At 36.0% G+C, this 12,925-nt stretch overlaps 1 protein-coding gene across 18 annotated transcripts in view; it reads left to right on the forward strand.

The window, feature by feature from the left end:
- The first annotated feature begins 278 nt into the window (after positions 1–278).
- The window catches only part of LOC143247363 (uncharacterized), a 62,650-nt gene continuing 50,003 nt past the window's right edge, over positions 279–12,925 (forward strand). The window contains exons 1-2 of one of the 18 annotated variants that reach the window (XM_076495306.1): positions 446–780; positions 11,171–11,255. The gene's annotated coding sequence lies outside the window, so the exon portion shown is untranslated. The other 17 variants (XM_076495302.1, XM_076495301.1, XM_076495298.1 and 14 more) reach the window with 17 other exon arrangements.

Below are 12,925 nucleotides of genomic sequence, written 5' to 3' on the forward strand. Positions count from 1 at the left end.
CGCGGGCGCGAACCCGCGCCCCTCGGATCACGAGTCGCACGCCTTACGCGCTTGGCCATGCCAGGCCTAGTTTCATAGCATTCATGTAATTTATAGAGCATCTGAAGAATTTGTTATTAGAAGTGCATATATTTTTTTTATTATAAGCTGGATCATTTGAAACTCAAGTGAATTAACTACTCTCCAAAACTTTCTAGTTTTGGTATATCACCTGTAATATAACTTAATCCATCATTGTTATTAATTTTCATCAGACATTATCGCCACATTTATATGATCAATTACTGCAAATAGGAGTAAAGTGTTTCGTCCTACAGTTAAAAGGGTTTATTTCACCTGTCAGGTTCATTTCTAATATTAAAACCATTTTGTTTGTTGACTGTGACCTGTGAGAATTTCATAGTATAATTAATTTTCATAAATATTTTTTACTAAACATATGTTGAAGGTTTTAGGTTTTCGCTCTCAAGGGTGTAAACATCCCTGAAAACCTGTTTGTTTTGTCAATGAATTCTAAAAATGTATTATATATATGATAGTTAATAAGAAAAAGGGATAAATAAATATATGCATACTCCCTATTTCGCATTCTTTGCTGAAGTATTTTCAGTAAGGGAGCAAGAACGAATAAACTAGTTCAGTCATTCTGTAATGAAAGTGACAGTATTACATAACATTATTGTAAAGAACTTGGGTGTGGAAAGATTACCTTCGCTTTTAGTTTGACCTTTCGTTAGATAGATTGAATGAACTATTTTTACAACTGCTAGTGGTATGTATGTAAGTTTTGACAATAGGTCTAAACATTAAGGTACAATTAGCTGAATTACAAGGCAAGCTTAAAATAACATTATCTTAGTAGTAATAATGCCTTGTAAATCAAGAATGTATACTTAGTCACACGAGTTGCTAAGGGTAGTGTTAGGCCTTGCTAAGAATTTTGAGTGGATCTGAGTTTGAACTTATACCAATATTCAGGTTATTACTTACCCACTACAACTTAATTCACTACAAGGCTTTATATCGTACGATATATTTTAATTCACGTTTCAACTAACATCGGGACGCTAGTATTATTGCTACTACTACTATTACAGTACTAATTATTATTATTATAATGGTGTAATGTGTTATTGGTGTAGTTAAAATAAAAATGGAATATACTGGTAGTAGTAGATCCAGTAGTTCTGGTAGTAAATACTGTTTACTTTTAGTTTTAAATGTAATTAAAATTTCAGTGTTAAATGACACAATTTGTTTTATGAGGTAGTAATTTTAGGAAGTATTTTATTAAAAAAAATGTTTTTGATTTCAATTTCCAAAGCTATCATATCAAATTTAAAGTTCAAGACGACAAAGTTTAGTTAGGATTTCTAATAGAAATGACTGTAACTTGTAAGTGATGAAGCAACAATTTTCATTGTTTATTACGATAAAATTCATAAGATGGAGTACAGTGTAGCTCATAATGTTCAAGTTTTTTGTCGTTTTTTTTTCATATCAAATTTAGACCATTTTGTTGAGTAATGTTTAAAATTAAGAATAGAAAAAAAGCTGAGCAAATTTTTCAAAAATTAAATTATCATAGGCAAATTGTGGATTTTGTTGTAAATGTAATTCTTTATTACATTCATTTATGCATTATGATGAATTTGTTTTGTAAATATTTTCATAGCACATGATGACTTCCATTCTTTTTCCCCTGTAGATTTGAACAGTATCTTTGAGCATGTGCAAATTTAAATGTACTACTTTGCATAAACTTCAGCAAGTAAACAGTTTAAAAGAGGAATGACGCATTATCAAAATAATACTTCATTCAGTGATTTTGAGGCATTTTCTGATAAATTGATGGACCAGTTTTGTCAATATATGTGCATTGGAATAATGACGCTGTTATTTAAGTAATAAAATCATGTACAAACAGGTGGTGCATTCTTAATAAAATTTCTTTATACAGGGTGTTCGGAAAGTCACTGTGCAGTTTTGTAATCATATTTTATTCAGTCTATTTCAAGCCAGCAACTGATTGCAGTGTTTAGAAAAAAAATAAGAAGGATCCAGGCCTGTATTGATGCCAACTGAGGTCATTTTCAACATTGTTTATAATTGTCATTCATATTTACCTCCTGTATTCTATATTGAAACATGTCTGTTGATAAATGTATAAGTGCACAGTGATTTTCCGAACACCCTGTAGTATTTTTGACTAACAGTTGACAGGTAAAACATGTTTTTAAATATACGTGACTGTTTCTGCTTAAGTTCAGTGTGAGAGTTATGATTTAACTAGTTTATATAGCATTAGTGTCACATTTTGCTATTTTTGGAACTGGTAGTTTATCTCCTGTTTGTTTTACATAATTCTTTATGAATCATATGCTGTGTAGTTCAATAGTTATGAATTGGTGGTTGTTATGTTATTGCATCATATTACTTTAACCTTCTGAGTTTTTTTCATTGTTGCATTGAGCAATTATTGCATCATAATACCTAGTAATAATTGGAATGATCTATACCTCTATTGAAAATTTAGTTTGAAAGATGGATCCAGACAGTGTGGTTGTAAGTTTAGCCATAAAGAGTGTGTAGTGGTGAGTTTTGAAGTGAACTGTTCACAGATTGAATTGTAATAATGAGGCAGGAAAATTAGTTTTCTTCAAATTGTGTTCTCAGGTAACAAGCAGTCTATATGGTAAAAAGTTAGATATTTAAAGCTGTTGAAACAACATTGTAAAAAACATTTCTAGAAATGTTTGACTTGTTTCAATATATTATTTTAAAACAAGTGGACTGTGTGCTGTTTGTTTATTGTTGAAATTTATCACAAAGTCCCAGACATGTGATACACACATTACATAGATGCCTCTTCCCATATGTATAGAATCTGGTCCATACATAAAACTTGATGCATGCTAATTTTTTATCAATGATGTAATATCACTTGGTGGTAAATCAAGAGTTGATGTATTACCCCAGTAATTGTTCTCACAACTAATATATTAAGGCATAACAAACTAAAACAAAATGCTGTTTTAATTGTCATTGTACAATAAACAATTTATTGAAATGTATCGTTAACAGAAATTTAAAATAAAACTTTTGATCTGGTAGGTGTGGATTCCTGTATGTGGTGACGGGACATCCCAGGGAAGGTTCTGTTCTTTCAGTTTACCTCCTCTGGGATCCAAACATCCACCCACATGTTTGCTGTGCGTGGCAACCCATGAAGGGGAAGAGAGGATCCTGGTAGTTGAGGGGTCCTACCCTAACACACCACTTTGGCCTTGAATTCTTGTAGACGGGTGGCCTTGGGGTGATCCCCCTTGGGTCAGTCGGCTGGACCACTAAGGCTAGGGTCAATCAAGTACCAGTATTTGATGTTTTCAACAGGTATTGTGGACATTATATCTGATGCTGTTGTTTGGGTATAGTGGTCACGAAACCCTGTTATTACTGCAGTGTTCTTGTTTGACATTCTAGTTCATCCTCTTGTCAGACTCCATGATGAGTGGGGTCAGTGGGCACCAAAATTTTCCTTTCTTTATTATGGATACTCCAATTAAAAATCTTAATAAAATAGTGAAAAAACAGTCTACAGGTAAATGACCACATCTTGAAGATTCTGATCAGCAATCCTCACTGTTTGTATTACCTGTTGTACCTCATTTTCTTATATTGCACTAACTTTCAGACAAACCTTTAGGGCAAATGTCCCAGACATGTGATACACAGAAGGGACTAGAGGGACTTGCTGGCTCTCCAAAGTCAGTAAAAAACCTTTGATCTAGTGACATATTGGTGGAAACATCCACATCTCAACACAGTGAACTCTTGCATTCAAAGGCAATTGGGGATATACCTATTGTGGTTACACCTCATGCTACTTTGAATTCATCACAAGGAGTTATTGTTGAGAGGGATCTGAAGAACATCCCAGAGTCGGAGATTCTTGCTGGTTTCTTCACCCAAGGTGTTTCTGCAGTAAGGTGTATCTCCACTCGTAAAGATGGAATTATGATGCCGACCAATGTCCTCATTCTGACATTTATGTCACCACGTTCGCCTGCCACCATCAAGGCAGGTTATCTTAATTGCAGAGTACTGCCATACATTCCAAACCCTCTCCGATGTTTCCAGTGTCAACGATTCAGTCACTCGAAGACATCATGTCGTGGTTCCTTGATGTGTACTTGTTGCAGTGGCAAGGACCATGATGCCTATGAGTGTGAAACAGACCCTCATTACATCAATTGCAATGGCTCTCACCGGTCCTACTTTTGTTCTTGCCCTAAATGGTTGGAAGAAAAAGAGGTGCAACATTTGAAAATGACTCATAAAATTACCTGTCCTGAGGCTCGAAAATTGCTGTCCATCACCTTATCTAGGACATATGCTGCTGCACTTCATTCCACAGCTACTGTGGGTGTGCAGGCAGATCTCTTTGTGCCTCTTAAAGAATTGTTCTCTGAACAAATGAAAAGTCTTTTGATCTCCATGGTTAAAAAAGTTGATGACTCAACTTCGACACTTATCTCTGTCCCTTATATACTTTTCACCAAACCCCAAGATCCACATCCTTTGGTTCCAGGTACAGGCACTTCTTTGGATCCATCTTCCTCTCTCACCCCAAGATACAAAACAATCATTCACTCATGTTCTCAGTATCTGGAATCCCCTTCCAACAGCAAACACCTGCCCAGTTGAACCATGGTAGGATCCATGGAGGTCGATAGACCTCCCTTGAATAAGGAAAGTAAGGTAAAAAGACGTGGTCGTAAACAGAACGGTTCTCTGCCCAATTCATCTACACGTAAATAAAAATGACCACCCTGATACAGTGGAACTGTCGAGGTTTACGTTCTAATCTGGATGACATCAAAACATTGATTGCTTCTTACCATCCTGTTTGTCTCTCCTTACAGGTAACATTTCTGAAACCTGCCAATACAGTTATCTTTCAGCAGTTTTCTTTATATAGAAATGACAGGCTGTGTGATGGAGAGGTGGCACTGTTGGTTGATCAGCATGTGCCCACCTGTCTTTTCCACTTGACACACCCTTGGAGGTTGTAGCCATCTCTGTTTCCTTGGGTCATATCATCACTGTTTGTTCTCTCTATCTGTCACCTGGAGAGACATGTGATCAATCAGACTTTGATGCTCTCATTGAACAGTTGCCGTCTCCCTTTTTCATCCTGGGGCATTTTAATGGACATCATCCCTCTGGGGAAGTACTAATATTGATAGGAGGGGTTGCTCTGTAGAGCATATGCTTTCTGATCACAACCTTTCTCGTTTCAGTACTGGTTCTTCTACTTATATCCATGTGCCTAGTCAGTCCTTTACTGCTATTGATCTCTCAATTTGCTCCCCTTCATTATTGATCCTGCCATTGTCTGTAAGCCATCAATAGATGACTGTGTGGCAGCAGTAATTGACTGTATTATACAAGCAGCTGCTCAATATATTCCTAAAACCTCTGTTTTCCACTATATCTTCATCAATGGTGGAATCCTGCCTGCCACATGGCATGGAAGGCTCAGAAACGAGCATGGGATACTTTCCGTAGATATCCTACACTCTTGAACCACATCACTTTTCAGCACATACTCGATGGGTAAGATGTCTAAGCCAGAAGGAATCTTGGATTAAGTTCACAACCAGTATATCCTCTACCACCTGTTCCAATGTCATTTGGGACAAGATTTGAAAGGTCAGTGGGCAATATCACTCTGTCCCCCTCTCGATCTTGCTCTCTGTGACCAGGAAGTTGCTGATACCCAGAGCATCGCCAGCTCTCTAGATGAAAGCTTTTGTTGGGTATTTAGTGCTTCTGCCTCTTCTTCCACCTTCTTGGCCATCAAGACTCGGGCAGAGCAATCATCTCTTTCCTTTTGCGCTGATTGTCTCTATGACTATAATCTTCCCTTTACACTGGTGGAACTCAAACTGGTCATTCATGTTTGGCAGTACATCGGTTAGACCTGTCGATGTACACTATAAAATGCTGCACTATCTATTTCCCTCTTCTCTTGCTATCCTTCTGGATGTTTTTAACCAGATCTGGCAGAAGAATGTTTTTCCTGATGCCTGGCACCAGGCTATTTGTCCTGCCTTTCTCCAAGCCTGGGAAGGATCCATAGATTCCTTCAAACTACCATCCAACTACTTTGATGAGCTGTTTCTGTAAGACCTTAGAGAGGATGGTTAATGCTCGTCTTGTTTGGTTCCTCGAGTCAATCTCCTCTCACCCACCCAGTGTGGGTTCCAATGACAGCACTTTACTGTGGACCACCTGATTTGACTTGAAACGTCAATCACAGAAGCCTTTCTCAAACGACAAAATCTTGTGTCGATATTCTTTGGCATTGAGAAGGCTTATGATACAACATTGCGGTATGGCATTTTGCAAGACCTCCATATATATGGGTCATGTGGCCATTTGCCTATTTTTATTAAACATTTTTAATGGGCAGGAGATTCCGAGTTTGTGTGGGCTTGACACTTTCCCGTTCTTTTCTACAAGAACTTGGAGTCCCTCAGGGCTGTGTTCTGAGTGTCATACTTTTCAGTATAATAATTAATGCTGTCACTGAATAACTCCCTTTCACTGTTGCAAACAGGCTGTATGTCAACAATTTTCACATCTCATGTCAGTCGTTGAACATGAGGTTTATTGAGCGGCAGCTGCAGAGTGCCCTCAATTGTTTACTAAAATGGACCACAGCAAATGGCTTTACCTTCTCTCTCTCTGAAGCCGTTTGCATGCACTATTGCCGCCAACGTGATATTCACCCTGATCCTGAACTCCGTATCGGTGAAGTTGTTCTGCCTGTGGTCTCTGAGACATAAGTTCTTGGAACTTTGACCATAAGCTAGCCTTTATACCACACATCAAGAAGCTGTGGGTCAAATGTACAAGAGTACTGAACATACTCTGTGCCCTCTCTACCACCACTTGTGGAGTGGATTTACGTTCTATACTAAAGGTATATCATCAGAGATGCTAACTATTTCAAATGACTGAGCGTAATGATTGTAGATAGAGCTTAAATTGATTGTAGATAGACTGAGCGTAATGATTGTAGATAGAGGCAAATCTAAAAGTCCCTTTTAGATTTGCCAGAAACAAGACAATCTGGTGAACGAGGCCGCTTTTTTCCATCTTGTGAACGATCACATTGGTGTTTCTATGCCACTTAGAAAACGAGAAATACCCATCTACGAGAGCGATGATTGGCTGACTAGCACTGATGACGTAACTATGGATTCCCCCACGTACCCAGTATGGAGAAGCACCGCACTCAAAATATTGGTAGACGTCAGAGATACAAATATTTTTCATTATTTCAAGCACAAACATGATTATCGCAAGTAGCCATTTGGCACTGTCTTTTATTTATTATCAAAATTTATTTGTATCTCACTAGAAATTTTCTTTTCACCCCTTTCAAACCCTGGGGGAACAATTTATCACTTTATTGTATAGGCCTATATAATATATAATAATTTGGGAGTTGCAACAATTTGTAATATTTGTCTGTATGAGTGTATAGTCATAATGTATACACCAAAATTGTAACGATTATGCTCAAATTGTAATGGTTGGCATCTCTGTATCGTGCTCTTATTCGATTGAAACTCGACTATGGATCACTGGTTTATGGCTTTGCCAGACCATCAGTCTTAATGAGGCTAGACCCTATTCGTCATCAAGGACTTCGGCTCTGCACTGGGGCTTTTCGTACTTCCCCAGTTCAGAGCTTATACATAGAGTCTCATGAATCTCCTATGCACCTCCACCATTTGCAACTGTTTTTACTATATGCTTTTAAACTTCATTCCTTACCAAAGCATCTCACCTGGGTTTGTGTTTTCCTTCCTTGGTGGGCCATACTTTTTCAGAACAGACGATCTGCCATTGCTTCTTTTGGCCTTCATATCCAGACGCAGTTAGATGAATTGGGTCTGTCCATGGTTAATATTGCTGTATCCACTGGTCAGCCTATCCCACCATGGCTTTTTACAGTCTCCAGTTGTGACCTATCTTCAAGTCATCAGAGAATAGTAGACACTCCTGATTGGAAATACTGTCTGCTATTTGCTGAACATCTTTTGAACCATCCTTCCATTCCTATTTATACAGATGGCTCAAACTCAGGTGACTGTGTGGGCTCTGCCATGGTTTGTTGTGGCTCGGTGGTTGCACGCAGAATCCCCTCTACAGCTTGTGTTTACCTCTGAACTGTATGCCATTTCTCTTGCCCTAGATCACATAGAAGCTAAGCAGTACTTGAACTGCACGATTTATACTGACTTGCATAGTTTTTTATTGGAATTACTTTATCTTGGCAAGAACAGGGTGTGGGCCAATACATTTTTCTTTAACATCTACTTTTATCCAGTTTTTCTGGATACTGAGCCACATTAGTATTCACGGAAACGAGCTCGCTGACACCGCAGCTAAATCTATCTGCTCTGGCACCATCACTGCTGTGCCTGTCCCATACATGGTGTATGGTCCTGTATTGAAGGCTTAGCTCCATGCCAGCTAGTAGTCAACTTGGAGTGAGCAATGTGAAAACAAGCTTTTCCAAATAAAACCCTATATTGGACTTTGGCCTTCTTGTTCCCGTAAGGATCGGAAAGAGGAAGTTGTTCTAACTAGACTAGGCATTAGTCACAGTTTTTTAACTCTTTGCTGGAACTGATGCACCAGGGTGTAGTTTGTGTAACACTCAGATCACAATAAGCCACATTTTACTTTCTTGTCATCATTATGATTCACAACAATGGCACCATTTTAAGCATATTCTGTCCTAAAGTTTGTCCATAACATTAGACAGTGTTATTGGTGATGGTGACACTGTTCACCTTGGTGATGTTTTTGGTTTTTGAAGGCCATTATTCTTTCTAATGCCATTTAAGTTTTTTAATATATACTTTCCACCTTTTTCATGTGGCTTCCTTTTAAAAATAACAGTTTGTCTATTTCAATTAGATATTAGAAACTGACTGTGACATTAAGTAACTTAAAACCAGGACTGGAAATGCCAACTTAAGGTGACCTATGGTGGTTTTTGTACTTACCTCTTAATCTTCCTGGTGAGTTATGATTATTACAGTCATGCTACAGAAAGTCCTTTACATCTTGAGTTACTGTTGTTTTTCTCTTGACATTGTAGACTTGATGTAAACATTGGTTTTATGCTATTTATATTTTAACTTTGTTTTGTTTTACCTTAATTTCCTTTTATGAATTTTACTGAATTTACTTTTACCTTTTTTACCAGACGTTTGGCACAGATAGCCTAGCTGCTTTGTGCCATAAAACACTAAATCAACCAACCAACCAACTTATCTTCTTTCACAAGATTAGCTATTCTAATACAGTGCAGCCCTCTGTATGAAGAACTCATTTATGCATGCTTCAAATTTATACTCCCCTGCTCCTTTTGGAATTACTTCATTCCAACATGTCTATCATGCAAATTATGTATTATTTCTTGATCAATAGTAGCATGATGTGCTTATGCAACATGACTCCCTCTACACTCCTCTACCAAAGCTTCACTTCTCATTTGATAGTGTTCGAGTTCAGATGTCTTCTTTTCTGTGATTAGTGCTCCCTGTGTTATAAACAATTTTTTTTTAATTGCAAGAAATGTTTCCTTTTTGAGTTTATGTTCTTCTATGCCAGTTCATTCTTGTCACTATATTTCAGTACTCGACAACTTCTGTATAGTTTCTTGAATTATGAAGTTCTTGTTACCACTTCGTAGGTCCCACCAACAAACAATGTTTTTTTTCTCAGGCTTTAGTGCAGGCACCTGAGAGTGGATTTTTGTGCTTTTCTACATTGGGAGATTGAATTCTACATGGGTCAGTCTTTGTACCCAGGCATTGCCCATGCTACTCCTGACTTGGTTAAGAGTGATGAGGATCTTAATTGCCTTTTCCTGCCTCTAGAGTTTGCCTTTCCTTCCATATTGCAACCTAATATATTACTTAGGTCTAATTTGGTCTTCATGGGCTTTGTGGCTCAGGTTTGTGGTGTTTTATATATGTATCTTATCTCATCCATCTTTATTACATGAACAATCTTATTAACAGTTTTTGGTATTTATTCCTTACCCTGATAATTGGGTACCTGTGGATCAATTTCTCCAATTTAAGAGGGAATCAACATGCTGTATCCCTGAGGGATTTTGATTAGTTTGCTTGTTTTTACTATTTTGCTAAATATCCATTTTTAGATAGCAGTTGTTGGGTTTATTGTTACACATTTGGGAGGGGGGGGCAGCTTCCATATCTAATGTTAGTGTAACCCACACTCAAAATTCTTGTCTTCATCTTACTGTGAACGTATCTCAGGAATTTTACAAGTCTATAAATAAGTTATGTCTACAAGTGAATTTAGCCTGTAGCAACCATTTTTAAAGAAATAAATTAACTTATTATCATTACATGAACTGGTTTTGGTGTTATTTTTGCCAAATAATCTAATAATGGGCCATGTTACAATAATAGTATTTATTCTGAATTTATCTATCATTTTGTATCTGTGCAGTTTTCCAATAACTTTTGGTTGGAAAGTTGCTTAGTTCATATTGTTCTGGTTACCTTTCTTCCATAAATAATAGCTGTTCTGCCAGTGGAGAGTATTGTTTTAATGTTCTATTTTGTGCAAGGATGTTGACAGCAGGTTTCATATTAAGGTTACATCCTCATCTATGCTTGAATGAGAATGGCTAATAATATGAATAGTGCTAGTTGTTCTGGATAAATTTAACATTACTGTGAAGTGAGGAATATTGAATGTAAAGTGTCTGGTAGTAATCTTCTTTCAGTAAGCAGCTTGGGATAAGATATAGATAATCTGGTAAAAGCTATACTTTGTCATTCCATAAAAGTAAGTAAACACTGTATTTGTGTCATCTTTGTTTTAATAAGTGCTGTTCACTTCCTATCTTAATTTGTGTCTAGCCTTTTTTATTTTATTTTTACAAACATAGTTCTTTCTAGATTCAGTATATTATTCAATGTTTTATAACTTTTTATTGAAAGAATCTATCCCATTGCTCTTAAATTAATTCAGTTTGACTTAGATGTACTATAATTTGGAACCTATATGTTTATAATTACACCATAAATTTCTATTTGTGTAGCTTTGCAACTAGCAATGGGGCACTTTTTTGATATCTCGAGTGACTTAAGTTGCACAAGATATTTAACATATGACCTTTATCCATAGTAAGTACAAGATAATTCATGTGGGTTATTGTAATTTGTATTACATATTTAATATAGATAGAATTGAACTCAACAGAACCTGATGTTAATATTTGTGCAGACATTTTATACACTACATATATATGTGATTGGCCGTGATTCATGAGATCTTTTGTCAAAGATAAAGATGCAGGCTTAGAATGGATATATGTATGTTGTATTAATTTATTAAAGACAGATAAATCTTCAAATTTAATTGCACATTAAGATGAACATATGATTTAATTATAATTATTCACAGGAAACTTGAAAGAGCAACTCACACTTGTAGAAAGCATCTTTCCTTTTCAGAAGATACTAGCTTTCACAAACAACTTTTTATAAACATGAAATCTAAACATGCTGGGAGAGAGTACAGTAATCACCTAGCAAGAATTTCAAACCTTTTAAGAAATTTCTCAAGCTGAGTTTTTAAAGTATGTCAGGTTTTGACAGTGGCCACAACTCTTTTACAGTAGATGTCTGTGACTTTGTTGGCAGTGAAGTTCATCAATAAGCAGACAGCACACATTGAGAAATTCACTTATATTACCCTGTGAGTTATCACAGTTCTATTCAGAATTTTAAATAATTCTCTTTTATATCAAAAAGTTCACGCAGACAGGTTTACAATTACTTTGGAATCCATCTGACAAAAATTATTCTTCCCTATCTCTGCTGTTACTTTACAAATTGTGAAACTTTCTCTTTAGAAATCTCCTCTTACAGCTAAACTGACAATCACGTAGTCTGACAATCATTTTTTCACTTTTAGTTTAACTAAGTTTTCTCCTCTCTGTATCTTTACATGTTTAAAACATGCAACAGGAGAATCTACAAATATCTGCCCCCTAGTAACAACAATGTTAAACAGAACAAGAACTTAGAAGCTTTGAGTAAGATGATGTCAAGAACATTATAAAAGCCTAGTACAGCAACTAAACTGCACTCACATTATATGATTCATACAGAGTTATGTAATGAAACTTGTCAGATCTAATGCTTTTTAAAATGATTAAATTTTATCACTTGTTATGAAAATTAAATAATCACTAAATGTTAAATCACTAAATAAACTGAGTAATGACTCATAAACCAAATGGTCTTGTATATCCAACAAAGTAAAACATAAAGGATTCTGCAAATGAATGTATATGAATTTACATATTGCACAGTAACTTTCCTTAGTTGGTATTGTTAATTTTGACTAAAAGAGTTTGCTTATATCAAGAGATAATACTACAAACATTTTTATGTCTAGATAAAACCTTTTATGCTATCATTTGGTGTTACAGTTTTTCTAACTCTTGCAGGTTTTTCTATTGTGTTAATTGACAAAATAAAATTGATTTTAAAACAACTATTAGGAAGAAAATTTTGTTTCAAATGTTTAGTTATGGAGATGAGTTGGTAATCAGTTTTAGTCAAAGATCTGATAAGATCCAATGATATAAAGCTGAACCCTTCTAGTGGTAGAACACAAAATATTTCAAAATGATTTTAGAATGCAGTGTTTGCAACCAATATTCGATAAATGAAACATAACTTTTAAGTGTAATTACATAATGTTTGCATTGAATAAAAAGTTTTTTTTTCTGTTCATGCTGCTTAAATAAGAAAAAAGCAAACCTGACACAGATTACAGCTACTTC

This window comes from Tachypleus tridentatus, chromosome 3 (assembly GCF_004210375.1).
Source record: "Tachypleus tridentatus isolate NWPU-2018 chromosome 3, ASM421037v1, whole genome shotgun sequence".
Taxonomy (NCBI): domain Eukaryota; kingdom Metazoa; phylum Arthropoda; class Merostomata; order Xiphosura; family Limulidae; genus Tachypleus; species Tachypleus tridentatus.